This window comes from Rhinolophus sinicus, linkage group LG03 (genome assembly GCF_036562045.2).
Source record: "Rhinolophus sinicus isolate RSC01 linkage group LG03, ASM3656204v1, whole genome shotgun sequence".
Lineage (NCBI taxonomy): Eukaryota > Metazoa > Chordata > Mammalia > Chiroptera > Rhinolophidae > Rhinolophus > Rhinolophus sinicus.
The window spans coordinates 154,223,716-154,246,280 of NC_133753.1; the positions used below are offsets into that span (position 1 = coordinate 154,223,716).

Here is a 22,565-nt window from a genome sequence, read left to right on the forward strand (position 1 = left end):
CCCAGCGACTCTCACACATCAAAATCAACTTGTTCCTCTGTCATCCATCTATCTACTCTTGCAGCTCTCAGCCTGAGGCTGGGGAAAGGACCCTTTCTAGGCTGGGTGTCCCAGGGACAACAGGGAACATGGGTAGAAAGATGGCAGAAGCTGGTTTCCAGGTTGCATTCATGTTGGAGAACCTGCCATGTGCTTTGTGCTATGCTACCTGAATCTAAATAATACTTAAACACCAGGCAAATACATGGAAGTGGTTAGTGAAAGCACCAAACTCTGAACACCAGAAAGCCAGCCCATCGCAAGAACACTGGCAGGAAACCCTTACAAGTGTAGAGTGCTTTAGAATTTTCAAAGCATTATGTCCTTCAGGTGGTACCTTGTTTAATCCTCCTAACATTCCTGTGAAGTGGTGGGGAGAACTACTACTATCCCCTCTTTATGGACCAAAGATCTGAGCTCCAGTGACATGCCCAAGGCCTCGCAGAGTGGGAGAGCAGAGCTAGGACCCAGGTCATGCTCCACGTGGTCACTCATGGCCAAGACCGTAACGCTATTCTCTTCTCCACCTTTTCCTGATCCACCTTCGTCCAAAATAAAGGTTTTCAAGTTGTGATGCCAAGATTCCCCTTTGTAAGAGGTAAAAATGCAGCCTGGGTCAGCCACTGGTCAGCCAGTGCTTGCTGAATCACTCCCCCCTCCAACGGGCACGCTAGGCCTCCCACACGCAACCCAAGGCCAATTCTCTCTTTGTCTCTGCTGAACAATCAGAGCCCAGTTCTCTCCCACTTTCCCCCTGATATTCCTGGAAATGGTGTTTCTTTTCTGTTGGAAATAATTTTTGTGTTTGTTTCTGTGTTTGTTTCATCTCTGATGTACACTCCTGCACGTCACATTGCTCTCCAAATTTTCAGCGTTTGTTTTTTTAAGAGAGTAAGAACTTGCATTCTGTTATAAACAAGTTCAGGAGGTTTTGTAAATATATATTTTTTTAATTTAATAAGTTGTTTATCGCTTGGGAGTTAGACAAGTTTGGGGTTTTTGTTTGTTTGTTTTTAACCTTAGTTATCTTTTGTTTTACAGAGAATTTAGTTATTACAGAATTGGAGTCTACACCTATTTTTCTCTATATTTCCTGGTCTTAATTGGTTTTCCTTTTTGTTGTCATTGGTTTGGTTTGGTTTTTCATGTGTCTGTTAGTCCTTCCACCCTATCCTTCTCTTGGGTTCTCCTGCTTCATATTTCCCTGACTTTTAGATGCCCAGCAGAGCAAAAAGCCAACCCTCCCCGTCCGTCCCCCCCCGGACTTTGGAGTTTCTCTCCTTGTCCTAAACGTGTTCACTGCATGCAGAGATAAACGAAGCCTTTGGGGGGCATGCAGGACGACCTTGAGCCTGGTGGGAGAAAGAGCTTCATTTTACATTGCACATGCCCTCCCATTCCAACTGCTCACCCCAGGAGAACTTGTGTGGGAGTGGGATGCCAGGTGACAATAGGCCCGATTCCTTTTGCAGGCTTCTCATTGGACCCTCTTTCCAAATCCTCTCTTCAGGGTTTTTTCCCTATCTAATCCCATTCTCTTAGGTTCTCCTCTCCCTTTTCCCCCTCTCACTTTTTTAAATTCCTCAAGGCAGAGGAATGAGAACCCAGATCATCAAGGGTTAGAAGTGGAAGAGAGTGAAAGAGTTTGTTTCCTTTTTCCTTTTCTGTGTTTTATGCCCTGGCTGAAAGAAATAGAAATAAATGTCATCGATTGTGCTGATGAAAAGTCTGGCTCCCTGGAGAATAGCTAGGGAGAGATAGCAGTGCCCAATGTTGGCATGAACCGAGGGTGATAATTCAAAGGTTATTTCTTCAACAATGTATAGATGCTACAGATTAAAATAATGATAAAGACACACTTAGTGAAGGGCGATGTATTAACCTGTTAGTGGAGCCAACTCAGGTCTCTGTTCAGAGATTAACAACCACCTAGCACTTTCCCATTGACAAAGTGTGATCCTCTGAGCTCGCTCATTCACACCTCCAGGATGGGGTTCCAAGTCTATGAAGTGGGTCTGGGGCTAAGGCAAGCTGGGAGGCCTGGGTGCCCTGGTCTCTAAAAAACCTGCTGCAGACAAAGAAAAACACTTACGCTCCTCGTGCACAAGAAAGGAGTCCCTTCTTCTGCCTTCAATGTTCAAGGAGCCTGGGAACCAAGGAGAAAAAGTTCTGCCCAGGAGTCTTATGAGAAGAACTTGTCACTCTTATGTATAAGGAATCAGAATATCCTCATCTCACAGAACGGCAGCACCCGAAGGAACCCTGGTCACAATTCCATCCCCTCTCTCTCCTCTTCCTTTACAAAAGAGAAAGCCAAACCTCAGAGGCACACAGTGGCCTGTCATAGAGAACTGACTGTTTTATTTGGACAGCTGCCAAAGGCAATTCCTATGCATATTGTAGACAGCTCTCTTTGGGGGTAGGTGCTAAAATAATAACACTACCTTTCATCTGTGATGCACTTCATGGATTATAAAATCTTTTTATTTGCATGTTAATCATTAGCACAGCACAAAGATCAATTGTTATAATTATTCCTTTTTTATGGATAGGAAAATTGAAACTGATCAGGCAAGTTATTGAATAAAACTTAGCTGCCTTATCCAGCATCACAGCGATAAAATAAGCTGTTGAACTAGATTTTAAATCTGGCCTGGCTGCCTCCTGATCTTGCCACTGCCCCGTAATACTTTTCAGATTGTTGTAGGAGTTTACAAGGTCCAAATCCTCACTTTTTAAAAACAAAATTTATCCGACATATATTTTCCTTAGTGAGTAATAGACTACTCCCAGCATTTGAAATCTAGGTTTGGGAATTATTTTGTTTTGAGGACACATACCTTGTGCCACGTACCCTGCCAAGTACTAGGTTAAACCATGAGATTGCTGATATCAGCTACTTTTAACCTCAAAAATAGAGCTTTCTTATGGTTCAGCAATTAGGCCTAACTTTCTTGAGATCAGAATAGGTTTCAGAGAATATTTTTAAATCTTACTGGTCTCCTGCTTTTCTAAGAGATGCTTTATTTCCTGTTTGTTAAGACAATATGAATTACTTATAAAAGGACACAGTTCTGAAATTTAATTCAGGCAAATTAGTGCTGCTTTCATGCACTAGCAATGAGATTAAAACAGGAATGTGAGATATAGAGAACAAATTGATGAATGCCAGATGGGAGGGGGGTTGGGAGGCTGGGTGAAAAACTGGAAGGAATTAAGAAGTACAAATTGATAGTTACAAAATATTCACTATGCTGTAAAGTACAGCACAGGGAATACAGTCAATAGTATTGTAATAACTATGTATGGTGTCAGGTGGGTACTAGACTTATTGGGAGGATCACCTCGTAAGTTATATAAATGTCTAACCAATATGCTGTACACCTGAAACTAATGTAATATCGAATGTCAACTGTAATTGAAACTTTTTTTTTTTTTTCATTTAAAAGAAGAAAGAATGAATGCGATGCTCTCCCTATCTTGAAGGGAAGATAGTTTAATGGGGAGACTAGTATTACTGACAGTGTCTAATTTGGGAAATGTAATTCAAAAGTAATGTCTGATACACAGCAGGAGCTCAAACAATATTTGATAGAAGAATAAATAATAAAAATGGCTAAGGTATAGTGAATACCTGCCCTTGCTTGGGCATTGGCCTATGTTCTTGAAGTGTGGTTATCACATTTAATCTGCACATAACCCTCTGAGGAAGGCACTATTCCCATTTTACAGATGAGGAAAATGAGGCATAGGACAGTTAAGCAACAGCCCAAGGGAGTATGGAGCTAGGACGGAAGCCCACCCCGGGTGGTCAGTTCCCAGAACCCCGGCTCTTAGCTAACAGGCCATTTTAAAAGAGGAAGGTAGGCAGAGAGGAGTGGGTTTGGTTTGGGTGAGTTGAGTTAGAGGTCCCTGTGGGAGATCCAGGTGGCTCTGTCCAATAGGCAGGCAGAAGTGGATTGATGCTTAGGTGATAGTTTGGGCCAGAAGCACAACTCTGGAAGGCATCATGCATTTTTAGGTTATGCTCTAGGAGAACATAGAGCCTTTTGATGAGAACAGTTTTGGGAAACACCACTATTTAAAGGGCAGGCAAAAGCAGGAAAAAAACCATGAAGGTGATGGAGAAAAAGCATGATAGAAGTGACGTGGCCATGCGTTCTCTGCTCACCTTCTCTGCAGCCCCTGAGGTGACCCAGCATTGCAGTGCTGTCCTGATTTGCAAACTTAAACCACCTCCACAAGAGGAGAGTCGAGGCAGACTATCCCAAGGACATTAAATAATCCAATAATAATTCACACCTGCATTTCAAATTCAACTCAAAACATACTTTGACCTACACATCTACTGCTCTGATACTTTACTTAGCCTGTGGGCATAACTTTATTTTCTGTCCGGGAGACATCTGCATGGTGGAAGAAAAAGACTGTAGGCTGACAATTCTTAGCATGTAATATACCGCACAATCACCCAAGGAGCTCAATAAATATACAGATTTGCATGGCCACCCACAGAGGGTCTGATTCAGGAGGCGGGATGGGGCCTGAGACGCCGCATTTCTGCAGTCTCTCAGGTGACATTGATGGTTCTGTGATCTCTTCTTTGAGAAACAAGACAGTGTAGACGATAAATACGCTATTGATCAATAACAACATAGTAAGCAACCTTATTTAAAATCATTGTCACATTGTTTTTATGTATTACTGTCCTAATGTCTGAACATACTGCTAGAATTATTTCCCTTGGGAGTAAATGTGATCATTAAAGGCTTAAACAACTTTTTCCAGTAACTATCGATTCTCAGAATCATTTGACAATTTTATCTGACATTTAATTTGCCATCAAACTCCTGCCATTGATCAAATCCAGAGAAACGGTTGACCTTTCACCCTCATCTGTTATTGTTCGGGACCAAATCGTCCACACTATTCACCCTCAAAGCCAGCTGCCTTAAAAACAAAAATCAAATTAGTCCTTTTGGTACTGGCTCTTGAAAAGGAAACCAAAACAAACACAAAACACAAACAGCTGACATAGCAAATATTACCCCTCATCTCTAATAATCAACCCCTTGAAAGCCCTTAGCCCTAGACCAGGGAGAAACGTCACGAGTTGATTTTTCTCCAATAAAGTCCCAAGAGGGCACTGTTGCCCATAGTGGCAGCATCAGCCTGGGGCACAGCAACCAGCTTGATGATGTGCCAGGAAGGAACTTCTGAAGGTCAAGAGCCAGGAGGATGAGGCTCAAGGGACCTAAGTTCTGGTCTTTGCTGAAATGATGCCTCAACTGCCACCATCTGGAACAAGTAATGGGAGGGTGGATGCTAGGTCCTGTGTGCCAGCCGTTATATCTGATCATCTCTTTAAAAGTATTTGGCATAAAGCCTTAGCCCAACCCAAGGGCGCTCTGACTTTTGTTGTTTGTTTTAGCTTAATTTATTTATGTGCTGCCTCATTCAGCAGGGGAGGTGGAGATGGCTCAGTCATGCATGCTGACGGAATCGGCACCTGTGTATTTCCACTTTCCACTGTTGCCTGTGCTGTCCAGTCACGGCTCGGTGCTTGGGCTGCCCAGAAAAGTACACCCAGTTCTCACTGACCTGGGGCCTTCCTTCTCCTAGTGCTGAAGGGCAATTGTCAGCATTCCAGGGCTGGAACCCGATTCCTCTTTACTTTCCTGTTCTTTGCCCTCAGTTATGTGCATTGTCTGCTGACCCAAAGTGAAGTTCCACTGAGCGCCTGGTCCTCCACTTCTCTCAGTCACATGCTCTGCTCAGATCTGGCCAACTCCGGAGTACACTCTTTCCATTTTGAAAGGTCTTTTCTTTAAACTCATGGCTCCCAACCAGTCTCTCCTGATCTCTGCCACATCTCGATCCCTTACTGTGTGCTCTAGCAAAGGGCCCCAGGAGAACCAACATCCTCGTTCACATGTTTTCCTCCTTAGTATGCTCCTTTTCTTATTCTAAGCAGAGAAGAGATCTCTCCAGCCCCTTCTGCATCATCCTCTGTATGTTGTTCTAACACGAGAAGGGTGCCATTTTTGAAGACTGGGTAAGATAGATGAACACAGGCTTTGGGTACATATTTTAGCCCTAGTGACTGAAAATTGAAGACCATGGTACAGGATCTTGTCTGGTTCACTGCTCTGGGCACATCTTCAGAGACTGTCACTGGTGATGTTGAGCCCCTGTGTATGGGGTGGTTCCAGCTTCTCTTGGAGGGCACAGAGGCAGGAAAAAATGTATCAGAGGAACTTTCTCCAACTACACCCTTTACCTCTCCTCCCTCAACCAAATCCAACCCCTACATTTTAGCAGTCAAATATTTATTAGAAGAGCACAATGAACTAATTTAGTATTATCTTAGGAACATCATGCACAGAGTTGACCGTCGAACTGCCTTTCATACCATTTCTTGTTTTTAAAGAAATAAGAGGCCTGCTGACACAGCCCTGATGCAGAATCATACTTTGATGGAAGGATGTAGGCCCTAGGCTTTCAGGTCAGCCAACGGGTTTTTTTCATTTCACCTAATAGCATTCAATTTCAGTGAGTCATACTATTACTAGTTTACATGAAATAAACTGGTAATTTACAATCCTGATGTATTCATTTAATTCACATTAAGTAATCTAAATTTTCAGTACATCAGATACTCATGCTAATTGGTCACTGCATTCATTTTTTGCCCCTGTCGGATCATTTGCTTAAAGGTTGTTTTAAGTAAAGGGTGTTGCTTAATGATACCATTTACAGTGCCATACAATAAGGCATGATAACAACTTAAATCTAATCTATTCCTTACGGGTCCAGCTCACATTTCATTTTCTCTGGGGATATCACCCTGTCCACTTCAATTCCCAGAGTTGTCTCTTCCCACACAATTCAGATAATGATTAATGGTCTCTATACCACATCACTCAATTAGAAGAATATTCATAAAATGTTTTCACTTACTTTCATGTACATTTGAACTTCCTGTGAAACTGGCAATTTCTGTATAAATCTCTCACAGAAGCTAGATCAGAACCTTCTACCTATCGGTATTCAGGTATCGATGGTCTTTTACAAAGTAAGACAACTAAAAATATAGATATCCATAGTTACACACAAACACCCATTCAATTTCTAAGAAGGATTTAATGTAATAGTGTAGATTGAAATTCAGCCTAGAGAAGGAAGCAAATCAGGTATCTACTTTCAGGATCTGAAAAATACATGCTTGTGTCATCACTAGCAGAAAGTCCACTGTCATACATAAATAAAAAGGAAACACTGTCTAGCTCTTTTTATGTGATTAGAGCAAAAAATGTCCTAAAGTATCAGGAATTGTTTGTGTTTGTTTTTTCACAAGTACAATGAGTTTTGCCTCTAGTCATTCAGCATCCCTTATGATTCCTAAAAGAATTAAAATAGGACATTCATTGGAAAGATTTTATTTTTATTTTGTATTCAACTACAAGGTCTTCACAAGGTCACTATCAATGGGGTGCCACAGTATGTCCCCACATCGCCCTTGACCTCTCTAGGAGATTGCAATCGAACAACTATATATGCAGATTTAAGAAATTTGATGTGGGAAACAAGGAATAAGTACAGTGTCATATATTTAACTAATATTTACTTAACAAGCAGAGATTTGATCTGACGCGATTCAATCAAATCTAAGGGGCATTTTCAAGGCAATGATAAGTGTATTCCAAACAAACAGCTACAGCTCTCCTGAGGGAAAGAAGATCCAAATCCTATGATGTAGAAGTGATTCAGAAAGGCAGCCAAGGAAACTTTACCCTCTTGCATCTTCTTTTAAGAAAGACTGAAATATCCATTTAGAATGAGTGCAAGGAGGAAGGCAAATAAACTGGAGACTTTCGGAAAACCTGCTCTTGAGAAAATCTCCAGATTGTAATTTCTGTGAGAAGTAACAGGCTCTTATAAGAAAATTAGCATTCATAAAATCACTTCCTACATTCCTATCTTTCATTTTTCTCTACTGGTTATTTTTCATGTATTTATACACTTGTGATATATGCAATTATCCATATGTATGCTAAGCAAAGTTCTTATGATGCATTACTCTTTGCTCTCTCACAAATAAAACAGGGTACGTTGGGAGTATGTTTTGTCCCAGTAAGGCAGCGTTGAGAAGGGACCGAATCAGGCTCCCCTGTGGAGTTCTAGAATATAACTATAAAAAAGAACATCTGATTCCACTCCAGAAAGCAATACTGAACGTTTTCCGATTTATTTTGGAGTAAAGGCTGTCACTGGAGGAGCTAGAAAGGTGAGACGGGCACATTAAGGTTGTAGAGGGCACTGCTGACTCGATGTAAACTCGCTCTCAGGAAAATGGAAAGGTTCAAACTTAAGGGTTGGAAAGGCCGGAGCAGAGCCCATCTGAGCCCTCCTCAGTTCAGAGCCTTGGTGAAGCAGCACGAGCTGGACAGGGATGGGAGCTCCTGACTGCCAGCTCCTTCAAAGACAAAAGGAGCCCAAAACTAAGGAAATGAGATGTGGATCCTTGGTCTGGTTTGAGTCTTGGCAATCCTTTCTAAAAGAGACTAGAACACCCTGCTACATTCCTAACTGTGAGGTTAGAACACACAAGGCCAGAGCCTGGCGTGTGCTGGTCACGACCAGCGTCTGCGCAGCGCCCTGGGAAGTTCCTGGCTCTCTCCCTAATTCATTTTTTTTTTGGAAGCTTCAGTACAAGGCTATCGTCCTAGATGCAGAGCCAGGTGCCAGTGGATTTACTGCAGTGGTATTATGCAAATCACATTGAAGAAAAGGGACCACTGTTCATCTGCCTCCAGGCCAGTCCATCTCCACCCTCCCTTTAATGCCTGAACTTTTTTTCAGTGAAGAGGTTCCAGAATGGGTAGGATGTCTTCCCTCTTTCAGAGGATTATTTTGGTTCAGGCTCTGGAAGCAGCTTCCTAACTGAAATCTGACCACAATAACAGCTCCAAATGAAGGGGATGCTCTTTTTTTTCTTACAACTTCAGGCTTCGCAAAAGGAATCTGCCCTCAGACAACCAGGACTTGGGGGAGGAAATGGACCAGAAGAGGATTTCATAATATAAAATAGACTTCCCTCCATTGGCACTTGACTATGTATCCAGTATCTTTTGTGCACTGTGGCTAAATGTTTCATCTTGGGACAAAAAGTTGTGTAGGAATTTTTAAACATGTGGTAAAGAAACTTAAATGTGTTACTTTGTTCTCACAATTCTTAAAGGATAAGAGTTGATGTGTTTTCTGTACTGTTCTGCAAAATATCTGCATTGCCTTTCTATCAGATCCAATCAAATTCATCATGAAATTTCCTAAATGTCTAATGTCTATTAAATTGTTTTAAAAAATAAATTACATTTTTTAAGTATAAAAAAATTAAGGGTTATTGGGGTAAAACTACGAAGTCCATTTTGCAATAATTTGACCCTTGGATTTTTTATATCAAAGATGAAGAAAAAATGTTATTTCTATTCCCTGGCCCATTTTTTGTTTCAATATAAAATGTCTGTGCACTCCTTGTGTTTCCCTGAAAATAAGACCTAACGGGAAAATAAGCCCTAGCATGATTTTTCAGGAGGACATAACATAAGCCCTAATGTGTCTTTTGGAGCAAACCTTAATATAAGACCAGGTCTTATTTTCGGGGAAACAAAGTAGATAAGCTTCATTAGAGAAAGCATTATTTTAATATATTAGTCTGTTTTTATTTGATTCAAAGAATGACAGTCACCCAAGGTAGCTAATGGAACACTACAGTTATGATTTGACAAGGAAAAACACTATTGTACGTGAGTTTTTCCTATTAACGGATAATTATGCTAAGTGGGCCCAATCGTGTGCCCTCCTCACTTTACATTGGAATCTTATGGTGCACAAAGAGAGGTGTCTTGTCCAGAAAAATCATCGAGAAAGAACCAGCTCACACTTTCTTATTAATATTTATAGGAAGCTCTGATAACTATTCTTGGATTTCATCTTGCTCACGTTCTATTCTTTCCACAGGTGAAATTTTTGCTTCTAATTAAAAAAAACAAAAATCCAGCTAATCAATTTCAGACGACGGAACAGATGCTGCTGAAAGCATCACATGTAGGAAATCACAGCCTCTGCTCACTTATTTTTCATAAGACTTGCATGATGGAGAGAGGTGCTGATTTAGCAGAATGCTAAGCCATTTTGTACATTCCAATCACCTGTTGCCTTTTGTGCCGCCTCTCTTTTTTGTAATGTCTACATTTTGGCATTTCTGCATTGCCTCTTTGGTTTCAGAGCTTCCCAATGGAGTATTTCCCATGGAAAAAAGAAAAAGGAAATATAGCAATTAGCATACATTATGTGGCTGCACCAAACTAGCGTACTCACAAACATGTCTGTGTGACAGGCAAGTCGGCCCCGTTTTGTCTTGTTTCCTGGACTGCCTTGCCCTGCTCACACAGCCTGCCATTTGCCAACTAGAGATGCCCGCCCCTTCCCTTCCTCAGCTTTCAGCTTTCCCAGCCCCTGCACAGCCCCGACAACTCTACTGGCTTGAAGTATTTAATGAGTTTTTTATTCACTTTTGGCTCTGGAACCCAGCCAGATACTGCTACCGAGGACTGGCATTTCCCTTTATACATTATCAGAGAGCAGTCATAAAGACAAATCATGTCACTACTGGACTTCCACAGGGAGGATTCCCTCAGCATCACGTAATCACATGGGCTTGTTGATTGACAATAAAGGAGCTAAAGGCAATCACCTCAGAGGGCCTTGGGGAGAATGAGGGAGACATCTCTGGGTGCTTGGAAGCAATTTCTAGGGAGTAAACACTGGCTTGTAATCACTGGGCCTCAGTGGGAAAAGGAGAACTAGACCATACTGACTGCTCTTTGGACCAAAATTACATGCATTTTTACATCTAGGTGCCGGTCATATAATAAGACACTGGACTGTTCTCCTCCACCACAATTCCAATGGCTGATTCTCTCCTCTCAGAGGCTGGAAATGGTCCACATGCTATCCTTACCTCCCTGGACTCTTGTGTGGGTCATGAAACAGCAGTGCTCCTGGTAGGGAGGCTGTGTGTAAGCCACAGGAGCTGTTACTCCAGGAGAAGATGCTGAGAAAACTCTCTGAGACTTGAAGTACTGGGACATAGCTCATGAATTATGCAGTTTTTCCTGCATTAGCCAAACCAAAGCTAGGATGATTCAATCTGTTCTACTCAGTCTTTCTGGGTCTTTGCATATGCAGTTCTTACAACACCTGACCCCTCCTATTTACTTGGCTTCTTCCTATTGGTCCTTGAGGACCCATCTCTTCTGTGGACTCTTCCCTGGATGCCCTGTCCCCAGAGCGGCTGATGCTCATTGCTATGGTCACACAAACCAAACTGAGATCCACGTGGTCAGCACGGAGACCACTCTGATGTCAGAAATTAGGAGCCAAGACGAAATCTGGTGCTTCCTTACAGATGGATGTTCGGCATTTATTTATTATTCATCAGTGGAGATGACTGAAAAAGGCTTTTTAATTGAAATTGTAGTTTGAGGTTTTGAAAAGAGTACAGTAATATTGATTTAATAATGGATGTGGAATCGTTGAAAGGAAGCTTTACAAATGAGGCAGACAGAAACGGAGATTGATTAAGACTAAAAGTTGTACTTGGGTATTTTTTAATTGCTGCAAAAAAGTATCCCATATAAGCTATGATTCTATCTATTCATAAGTACCCAAGAACAAGTTGTTAAAAATAGGTACCTGATTTAATCTAGTCATTAAATAAATTACTATATTTTACCTACAACTATGGGTTTTAAGTCTAATCAACCAATAATTTAAAGCATTTTAGAGCCAAGGCTCATTTCCAGAGACTGGCTGAATAAGGTTGATTATCCTATGAAGTAGTGAGGCCCCCACTGTGGAGATGGATACGAAACCAGGAGCTGGTGGTCCACCTATCACCAGTTCTAGAATGGTGGTTCCCGGTCCAGGCTGACCTCAGAAGTACACAGGGTACTTGTTAAAATTGCACATTGCTGGGCCTGATCTAGGCCTACTGACTGAGAATCTCTCAAGTCAGGGTTGAAGTCTGTGATTTAAAATCTCTAAGCAACGATTCTGATCACCAGGCAGATATGGGAACCTCTGTTCCAGAGATTGTTCTAGTGCTGAGGGGAGGGCTGACCGTGCTGAACATTTCACAGGGGACCCCTTTCGGTCTTAAGTTTCAGTGAGTTATAACCACATTTGACACTGTAAACAGCAACTCCTTCAAGACGATTTTCCTCTTCTGAACATATCAAATGGTGATCGCTAGGATTTGAAACATGAGGCAATCATAAGGGGTTTTCACAAGTAAGAATATAGGAAAAGAAAGAGGTGGCTTCCCAGAATGAAATACAAAGACCTCCAGCCAGGAGGAAGCCAGGAGAGGGAAGAGGAAAAGAACTATGGGAAGGAGCTAGAAGCCAAGGTGAGAACAAGAACAAACGACTGAGCAGAGAGGTCTTGTTTTATTTCCCGACTGAGTGTAATTCAATCCACCCAAAACTGACAGAGTGTTGGCCATGGGCATAGCCCTCAGAACTGTGGGGTGGTAGTCAGCAAAAAGAAGATGGCCCCTGACTTACGGGAACACACACACTCCCACAGGAGAGAGAAAGTGCTTACGGGAGGACAAAAGACACTCATGGGGTAACTGGAGGGTTTCAGACGGCTTCCATATAAGATGGCATCTAGATGGGACCTAAAAGATGGGGGGTAAAATGAAGCAAGAAGCCACAAGCCCGAGAAACAAGCTCTCAGGGAGGGTGTGATCCAGTCCAATCAGAAGGCCTATGGCCCGTAATCCAGCTTTTACAGAAATGTGAATTTGGACAGATCTATTCCAAACCCCTGTTCTACAGACATAGACATTATCACACAGCAAGATAATGGCAGAAACAAGAGTCAAGCATGGGTAGTCAGCCACCCACGCTTTTTCCTCCCCAAAGGACCACTGCAGATTCTGACGTGGCTCCTTGAGGGCCTCATGACCTCACAGCTCTGTGATCTGGGTGCCTGCACTCTGTCACATAGCAAACGGAAGCATTCCATGAAGTGATATCATCTCAAGTGATATAAAGGTGTCTTTGATGCTTAATCTAGATATTACTCAGATTCCTTATTAGAAACCAAAGATGGGCTACAAGAGAAGCAGTTTAAGCTTCATTCTTAGGTTACCTATTTGGGTCAGTGATGGCAAAAATATGGAATCTCATCCACTTAGGCTAAAACAGTTGGCTTAGAGCTGGTCATGCATTCTCCCTTCTTTTAGAAAAGGGCTAGGCTAGAAAACAAAACAGCCTTATTCACAAAACGATGTCGAGCGGAAGTAGGGAATTCTAATCTAACACAGAATATCCAGTAAATGGCCTCTCTTTCAGCTCTTCTGGGTTTTGCTTTTACAGTCTTCAGAGACCCCTCGTGGCAAACTCTGAAGGATAAAGGATACTGCACTAGCAGCTTTCAAGCTGGGTGGCATAATCACCCCTGAGCAACACTCACTCTGTTGCAATTACTGTCCCACCCATGTGCATTCATAAAAGGTCTCCAAGTGGAGTGGGAAGTGTTTTTTAATGATAATGATTTAATATTTTCTAAGTCCTTACTGTGTTGGGTCCCTCACAATACATGGTAAACAGCCTCTGGGCTCCGCTGAGGTGATAAAAATCTCAGACAGGAAATAGAAATGATGTGAACAGCCTTATATTTTTTTAGAAATATTTCATAAGCACGACCATAAAGTAATACATGTAACTTCAGGGAGTAAGGTAGTATGCTGTTCAGAAAGAACTATTTCCTTTTGTTTTTGTTAACTTTATTTTTTTATTTTTCAAATGTCTTCCCTTTTTAAAAAATTTTACCGGGGAATATTGGGGAACAGTGTGTTTCTCCAGGGCCCATCAACTCCAAGTTATTGTCCTTCAATCTAGTTGTGGAGGGCACAGCTCAGCTCCAAGTCCAGTGGCTGTTTTCAATCTTTAGTTGCAGGGGGCACAGCCCACCATCCCATATGGGAATTGAACCAGCAACCTTGTCGAGAGCTCGTGCTCTAACCAACTGAGCCATCCAGCTGCCCCTCTAGCAGCTGAGCAGCAGCTCGTTGTCTTCAATCTAGTTGTGGAGAGTGCAGCTCACTGGCCCATGCGGGAATCGAACCGGCAACCCTGTTGTTCAGAGCTTGGGCTCTAATCAATTGAGCCATCCGGCTGCCCCTTGTTAACTTTATTTTTTAAAGAATGTTTTCATTTTCCGTAGCACCATTTTATTTTCATCTCTCCTCCAAGAAGTCAGAGAAAGGGGGAGAAAAAAAGATGCCCTCCCCATCATCACGGCCCTCACATCAAAGATTTTTCGTTAGTCACATTGGAGAAATCTCAGACGAAATGAAAGGGTCTTTAAATTGTTATGTTGAAAATGACTTTCATAGGGAAAAAAAGACTTCTGCCTTTGTTTTTGGTTCTTCCCTTTCCCCCCAGCTCAGATCCTCATCTTGTCAATCACACTAGTTTTACCAAGTGATGTGTCAGATCCTTGATCACAGAATGTTAGGTCTCAGGCACCACAGAATCAGTCCAGTCCCTTGGTACAGACATGATGTTGCCTGTGGTGCTATCTCAGACTTGAAGGTCGTTTTCTAAAATAAAATGATTGCATTATGAGGCTGCTGAATCGATGCAAAAGAAGGCACCATGGAACAATCAGACGACACAGGAACATGAAGAAATTGTTTAAAAAAAAAAAAAAAGGCTTATTTCTAAACAGTGTAATCAGCCAGGCTATTCCCAGCCTACACTCAATTCCTAGACAATAGTCATGGTTGCTGAAATAACTTCAGCTATTTCTAGCTTAGCAAAATAAATATAGGCTCCAAGAAAACTATTACTTGTAGCAAAAGACTAATACTATTGTTCTTGATTAAAGATGTTATGTTCTTTTCAAAAATAGCTGAGAAGTGGCTGCAGGAATTTTTTTTTTTTTTTTTGGGGGGGGCGGTTAGTTCTGAACATACAACTGATCCCCCTCTTCCCCGGTCCCTAATCTACAATTACATCTTTTTACCTCCTGTTTCCCAATTTTCATTTAATGCTCAAAAGGAAAATGGAAATACAAAGATGATAAAAGAATGGGTGAAACCTTCCCCTGCTCAGTTCAAAACACATTTTTGCCCCGCTCCATCAAAACTGAAAAACAGCCATCACATGTTGGCTCTAGAAGACACACACCATAGAAAGAAAGCTAAGGTAGCAGATAAGAAGCAAGTCAGGTATAATTCTAAGGGAGCCCCATCCTCTACCGGCTTAAAAGTCTTATTTCATGTGGACAGAGCCTGCATGTACTCCACTTCTCAAGTTCAAACAACCACAAGTAAGGTCTGGATATCACACTACTTGTGGAACATGGTTCCCCTTAATATTGAACTCAGATTCAGACATGAATTTGGTATGAAACTCTAGTTCCTGTAGGGCCCCTGAATCTTAATAAATGTTCCTTTCTTTATTTCCATCATTCAGTGACTAAAGTGCTCCCTCTACAATCCATCAATGTCAAACTTTAATGAACATTAAGAATCCAGAAGGCACTTCCTCCTCCAGGCCATAAGCTAAATCACTAGTATAATAATGTTTATCAAGAACATAATGCAATATACAACTTAAAGAAATGATTTCATATACGGTACATAACCAACCTAGGAGATGGCCTATTGTTAATTATTTGCCAGACCTTAGGAAGTAAGCACTTATTAACATTAATTGTGTTAACATATCCTAGCTGCCTTTTCAGGAACTTCCACACACTGAATATTTTTGTTCCCTCCAAAGACACAAAGAATTGTTGCTGCTTTCAAGGATTCTTAAGAAATTAAGTCCAAATGTAGGCATAATGGGGTAGTAACATATTATTTTGACTAATTCCTAAAATCTTCTTCAGTAAAGGATCACCTTTCAACAGCCTTTTATCGAAGACAGATTTTTTTCCAGTCTTAACTGCATACGGTTCCTTCTCTCCTAGAGGCAGTGAAAGAAGCTATGGAGACAGGCAGACCTGAGTTCAAATCCCAACCCTGCAAGTTGCTAGCTCAGATATTTAATCCTTCTGACCATCAGGTTCCTCATCAGTAAATGGGAATAAATGATAGGATCCACACATTGTAAGGCTGCAGTGAGGATTAAATGAGGTCTTGTTTTTAAGGAGCCTGTCATGTCAGTACTCAATACATGGCTGTAGCTATAATTACTATAATAATTGGAATTGGATATATTGCCTAAATCCTTAACTTCCTGTATAAATGAACCCTTTCAAAATCAAAGTATAGACACTTATATAAAACTTCCCTGATCCAAATTCCCTGTCCTCCTTTTGAAGATGCCCCAGTTGTCTCTGATCCACGTTCCCCATCAGTACTTACTCCTATAGTGCTTGGCGACAAGAGTCCCAGAGCAAAACCAGCACAAATGCTCTGTACTACCTCAGTCGTCCCTCTTGTCTTCCTTTTTCATTTCCATGTGCACCAGTTTGGGATCCCATTAGGAAGCCACCAAAATTCCAAGTTCTCATTGCTTTACCAATCAACACACTGGTGATCCTCTCTGAATTAGTCATCCTAAAATCATTAACTAAAATCTCACTGAAAACTCCCCCATTCGGCCACATGACATTTCCCTTGTGCCTCCATTGTTGCTATCTTTAAGGGAATTTGGTCACATTTTCCAAACATTTTTTTTTCTCTTCAATTGCTTTAGTCACCTACATAGTTGTGTGAAATGAGGACAAGATTTGGGTTCATTTAGTTTTGCATCATTTTAGAATTTTGCACTATCCCTGACTAGTACATCTGTACTATAATAAAAATCAGAGGAAAAAGGGTAATAACAGCTAGCATTTACTAAGTACTTTCTCTCTGCAAGGCGTTGTTGAAAGTGCTTTGCATATATTATTTCCTTTACTATTGTCACTTCCCATAGTCCAGGAGCAATTACCGAAAGGTTTGGGACTTTGCTTTTCCAGCAACAACCCATTAGGGAATGGCTATGAATCTAATCAGGCAGGTATGGGCTGTCTCGTCATTTTTTCCACTTTCAGGGACTGAGATCAATAATTCCTTTTAGGTTCTGCTGCCCACTTGCCCCTAGACCCCCCCTCTCCCTGTAATCAAAGCTTTCCTCCCCAGTCAGTCCCTAGGGAGGGCGTGGGAGCGCACGGCTTGGCTGTCACCCGGAATCCCTCTCCATCTTGTCCCTTGGCTCCTACTGTCTGCAAGTCACAGCTGCAGCTGTTGACCTGTGTTTTGCTGCTATTTGCATTTCAAGTAAGTTAATAAAAGCAAAGAACTAAGTAATAAATTGGAGATTTGTGTTTAAAACAATGATAACAAGGGCCTTTGATTAACCCACAGTCCCACAGAAAAGCAACTCAGTTATACCACTGATGGTACATACATACAGGACCTCTCAGCTCTTTATCTCAGGATTTTTATAAACATGACCCTCTCAATGCAGAGTGAAAAATAACATCTTTGGGTAGAAAAACTAGGTCAAGACAGATGTTAAAAAAAGGTACTTATTTGCATATGGTTACAATTAAAGTCAGTGAATCATTCATACATCTGTTTAACACACATTTACAAGCACTCACTAAGCGCTGGTCACTGGGTCCCCAGCCAGTCAGAGTGGATGTGGGAGCTGACAATGTATTGCTCTATAGAAATAACTCTACAATGAGCGAGTAGGAGCTGGAAAGGCCACAGGTCTGGTTCATTTTGTGCTGCTTCTCAGCTCTGACTCACAGGTCTGCCTGCATCTCAGCCTCATCTGTAAAGTGGGGGCGGGTAGGAGGAAGTTTGGACCAGCTGCTCTTGAGAGTCCCTTTCTGATCTGACACTCAAAGGGAACAGGTTCTTTGGTCTTCCTCTGTGTCTTTGTGTATGTCGGAGAAACATTATTTCCCATATTGTGCGTGGAACCAGAGGGACCACGTTTGAGTCCCTAAATCTTACCAGATCCCAGCTTCCTCATATATAAAATCGAAACAATGACAATTCTTATCTATAGAGTTGCTTCGAGATTTAAAAGGAGAACCATAGGAGAACCACGTCAGAAAGCCCTGTACAAATGTGAGTTATCAGTAACGTCCCTGAAACTTAACAATCATCTTCAGGATCAAAAATCTTTTTACTTTGCTTAAGCATCTGTCATATTTTCAGCTTTAACTACTCAATGAGTACACAATGGCTTTTATTATGGGGCCATGCTATTCCGGCTCTCAGGGTGCCTTTTTTCTTGAAGAAGATGAGATTTAAAAATGTCCTGCTCTCATCTATTATCTTCTTGGTCCATAAATAAATGCTTCATTTAGCCAGAGAGATTTCTGTTTTCTCTCCTACACTGAACACTTATTCACAGGGGTGCTTAAGAAATTACAGAAGAAGAGTAGGCTGACAAGCAAGGAGTGGTCAGTGTCTCAGGCAAGGTCCACACCTACCAGGCTGGTGCTTTTTCCCTGCAGCCTTCAAGCAGCCTGGAGTAGCAAGTGAGTAGTGAATGGTGGAAAATAAAAATAGTCAGTGTTTCAGAAACAGAGGTAGTGAAAGCAGGGAAGGAGGGGCAGGGGTGCAAGCTTGGGGCGCTAGAGGTATGTTCAAAATGAAAATCCTTCAACTACCTCTTGGACTCTTTCCATCAGATATTCTACCACAAGGCTACTCAAAAGTAACGGGAAAATTGCCAAGAAATGAAGTGACTTAGAAAATGTTCCAAAAATGGCCACCCTAGATCAGAACACCACTGCTCACTCAACTCTGCTGATGCTGGGAATGCTCGGGTGTACGGACCCCGAAAGTGGTTGTGTGTGTCTGGACACAACAGTTGTGCAATCCCTCGATGCAGGACACTACCCTTATAAGGACTTAAACACTGTTCCACTTACAGAGAGATTTTCATTTAATCCATCACATGTTTTTGTTATTAGTACAACTACCAGAAACTTCCAAGGACAGGAATAAAACCACAACCTCTTTGTTTGTGAGCCAACATACTCTCACTAAACCATAGTCTCAATTATTGCTTTTATTAAGTCAGTGCACAGCTCAACAATCACCAATGGTCCCCAGTGCCCTCAGAACTTAAACCCAAGCTCTTCAGTCTAAAATGTAAGCTCTTTCACAAGCTGGCTCTCTGCTATACTCTGGAGGCAATAAGATGTACAAAACATGAGATTATCACTCTTGAAGGGTTAAAATTCTAGTCAATGAAGCCACATTTTTGTATATAAAATATTTAGAAAATAACATATAGTAGCATACAATCAAGTGCTAAGACATTGAAGGGACACAGTGTGTAAGAACATTGATTCACCTCCAATTCACCAAAATGTCCCATCTTCCATTCCTAGTCTCTTTAAAAGAATACCTAAGCCATTGTCAACCTGATGACATTAAAAATTTTAACGCACCTGGATTTGTCAGGGCAAAAGTTCCCCAGATCAAGCCATTCTCATGATGGGCAGAGATTGACAGGAGCAGTTAAGGTGCCTGTTCACAGAGCAAGGAGGAATGCACCAAAGAGGAGTGAGAAAGCTCAGGAACTACTGGAATCCCCACAGAACCAGTGGATCTCGGGGAAACAAGATCTCAATGAACAAAGGCAGCTTCCAAATTCCCCAAGCCTGGTCACAGAGAGTGGTACAATTGCTAGACCCAGAGGCCTTGTTCTACAAGCACCTCTCCACCTGGTGGGGGCCCTGTGTTTATTTATTCAGGAAAACCCTGATTGGCAAAGTTCATGTGCTCAGCTGGGCAGTATACTGGGCACAGCTGAGACATAAGCCTAATTGCTCCAACACTTCCTCTGACTCTTGCCTGCCTGTGGCCATCTGTATTGGCCAAATTAACTAAAAGTTGTCAAACCTCCCTTTGTGTTGTATAGATACTACCTCTGGGTCTGTTTACAAATAGATAAAAGTTGTTAACAGCAAACTGGAATGGGACCAGAAACATTCAATTGGTCAAAAAAATACATCAGGCTAACATATACTTGGAGGAAAGTCACTCAGTCTCTGAGGCAAAACATGGGCAGTGAGTGGGGTCACCCCAATTCCTTGGCCCTAAACCCTAGCCCCTCTGCTCATGGCACTTCATGTACACATGATTTATAAAGAATTTGACGGCGTCATGTCCACTGTGACAGACACACAACAGTGACCTAGGAATAGGAGACAAGTAATAAAGAAAATAAATATCCCAATGGAAACATAAGCAAAACAATAAAAGTAATAATAATATCACACCAGTATACTTGTTCTGTTTTGTGTTGTTCAATACAAGAGAGATTTTCAGGGCATTTTATTCAAGAATTGCTTTCTAACTATAGTTCCAACCTAAGTTTTAGTCAGAAATTGTGTTTTAAAGATCATCTTGTCAATCTAAAGAAAGGAGGGGTTTTTAAATACAGTAGCACAAGGTGTGGGGAGGGAATCTTTGTGCCGCATACTGACCACAAGGTTGCAGCCACAGCTGGCATCTTCATTCGCATTTGTTATTCAAAGTCAACCTGTGGTCTTTAAACAAAGGGAAAGAGATCCCCCTTCTCTCCTTGTTTGATGCCCAACAGAAGGGAACCCAGAAAATAAAGATGGGAAAGTAGACTGATTCTGACATCTCCAAGGAATTATACTCCTAAGTGCCGATCTTTTTTATCCACCCCACCACCACTAGCCCAAGCCACACACCACCCCGCTGCATGTGGTCCGGCCGGGATCCAATTCCAATCTGTCTTTATGAATTACTACCACACTGACTCTAGGCCTCAATTTTGCTTGCCTTCTCTTTACTTTTGAGTAAGACTATAATGGAATATTGGCACCCACGGAAATGGCAAAATACTATTGCTTCTAGCAAATACTTCCAGATTTTAGCCAGTTAAAAGACCTCATACCTTCACATGACTAAACTTCCATGAGTGATTCTTGTCAAATCAAATGGGGTCCCCGCATGTTTGAGAAACAGTTTTCCAGAAAGGAAAATGACATGGGTTTGGCACATCCACACCCCGTCCCCGCTCCCTTGTGAGTGTCACAGAGCAAAGCTAACGTGTGGCCTCATGTGTGTAAATAGGAAGGAAAGAAATACAAATCTGTGCAAAAACACTCAGCAAATATGTATCTGAGGCGAATACAAGGTAACTCAGCAAATACTTGTCTATCGTCTGGTCAGAATTCATAAAGCCAGACGCCACTCCTAGCCATAGGCAATTTCCTGACTAAATTTTGTTTTCCTATACTTACTCTTGGGGCCCTAGACAGGCTTTCTTCTCAGACTTCAGACGGCCTTGGTTTCCTTGTGGTTCCTTTGGTGGAACCACATTGCTACTTCCTGTTACAGAAAGGCCAGCCAGCAGCCCAGGGTCCACACTGCAGCCACACTGCTTACAAAAACCTAGCTGTACAATGTTGTCACTCAAAATCATATTTTTCAACAAAAGCTGTATTTAAAAAAAAAAAAAAAACCTGGATGATTTATAAGAAATGCCATATAAAAGATAGCAGGAGTATCTAATATTTTTCTGTATTTCTAAAATTATTCAAAAATAAATGTCAGAAGTGATTAAAAACACACTCAGTCTTGATGCAGTGGTTATTTTCCACCTGAAAACTAAGGGAGGGAGTCGTGAAAACCACAGCGGGACCCTGGGTTTAGGCCAGCCCAACACTACATGAGCAGGAAGACCATACCTTTCAGTCTCGTAGACATGGATTTTCTAAACCTTTAACAAGCTATGAAAGTAAATGTATGCCTACTGTGGACAGTTTGGATGACACAAATGAAGCAGCAGCTAGCATTTACCTATGATCACATTCCCCCAAAACAATCATTATTGTTCATCTTTCATCATATTTCCTTTCATTTCCAAACATACATTTTATTACATAGTTGAGAGCATACTGGAAACACAATTTTGTGGTCCTGCTGTCTTCACTTAATGTTCTACCATAAATGACTTCCCCACATTAATCTAAAACTGTGCAAACACAAGGTTTAATGGCTTCCCACTGACTCCACTGTGCACCAGCTCTGCAATTTCCTTGACCATATACCAATTGCTGAAATTAGGGTGCATCAAAGTTATGGCTGTTCAGTTAATACCACAGGGATGGCGCAAGGAAAAAGAAAAAAAAATCAGTCCTGTATCCAGTTCTCTCTGGGTTTAAGTTACTCCTCACTGTAAATTAGGCAAAGGAGGTTGTTCCAGAATGTTTAGGTCCATTTTGGCTTTGTGAGCAGTTAATAATGCTTAGAATAAAATGCCAGTCACCACCAGAGAGCAAACTTTGGACAATGAGAAAACACAAATTAAGTGCCCTGGGTAATATTGGTATAAAATCTTAAATGGATTCTAAGTCAGTGTTGTATAAACATAAAAATAGCAGACATCAAGACATGGAAAACCATGGTGCTGTTTTAAATGAACCAGTCTGCTTGTGTTGCACAT

The 22,565-nt window shown here is 41.5% G+C and overlaps 1 protein-coding gene across 2 annotated transcripts in view; it reads right to left on the reverse strand.

The window, feature by feature from the left end:
• Positions 1-22,565, reverse strand: part of MAP1B (microtubule associated protein 1B) — a 93,755-nt gene that overhangs the window by 31,709 nt on the left and 39,481 nt on the right. Inside the window, exon 1 of one of the 2 annotated variants that reach the window (XM_074328851.1) lies at positions 2,132-2,345. The exons of the other annotated variant lie outside the window; for it this stretch is intronic. The gene's annotated coding sequence lies outside the window, so the exon portion shown is untranslated. Of the gene's footprint in view, positions 1-2,131; positions 2,346-22,565 lie in introns of those variants that run through there. 2 annotated transcript variants of the gene reach the window in all.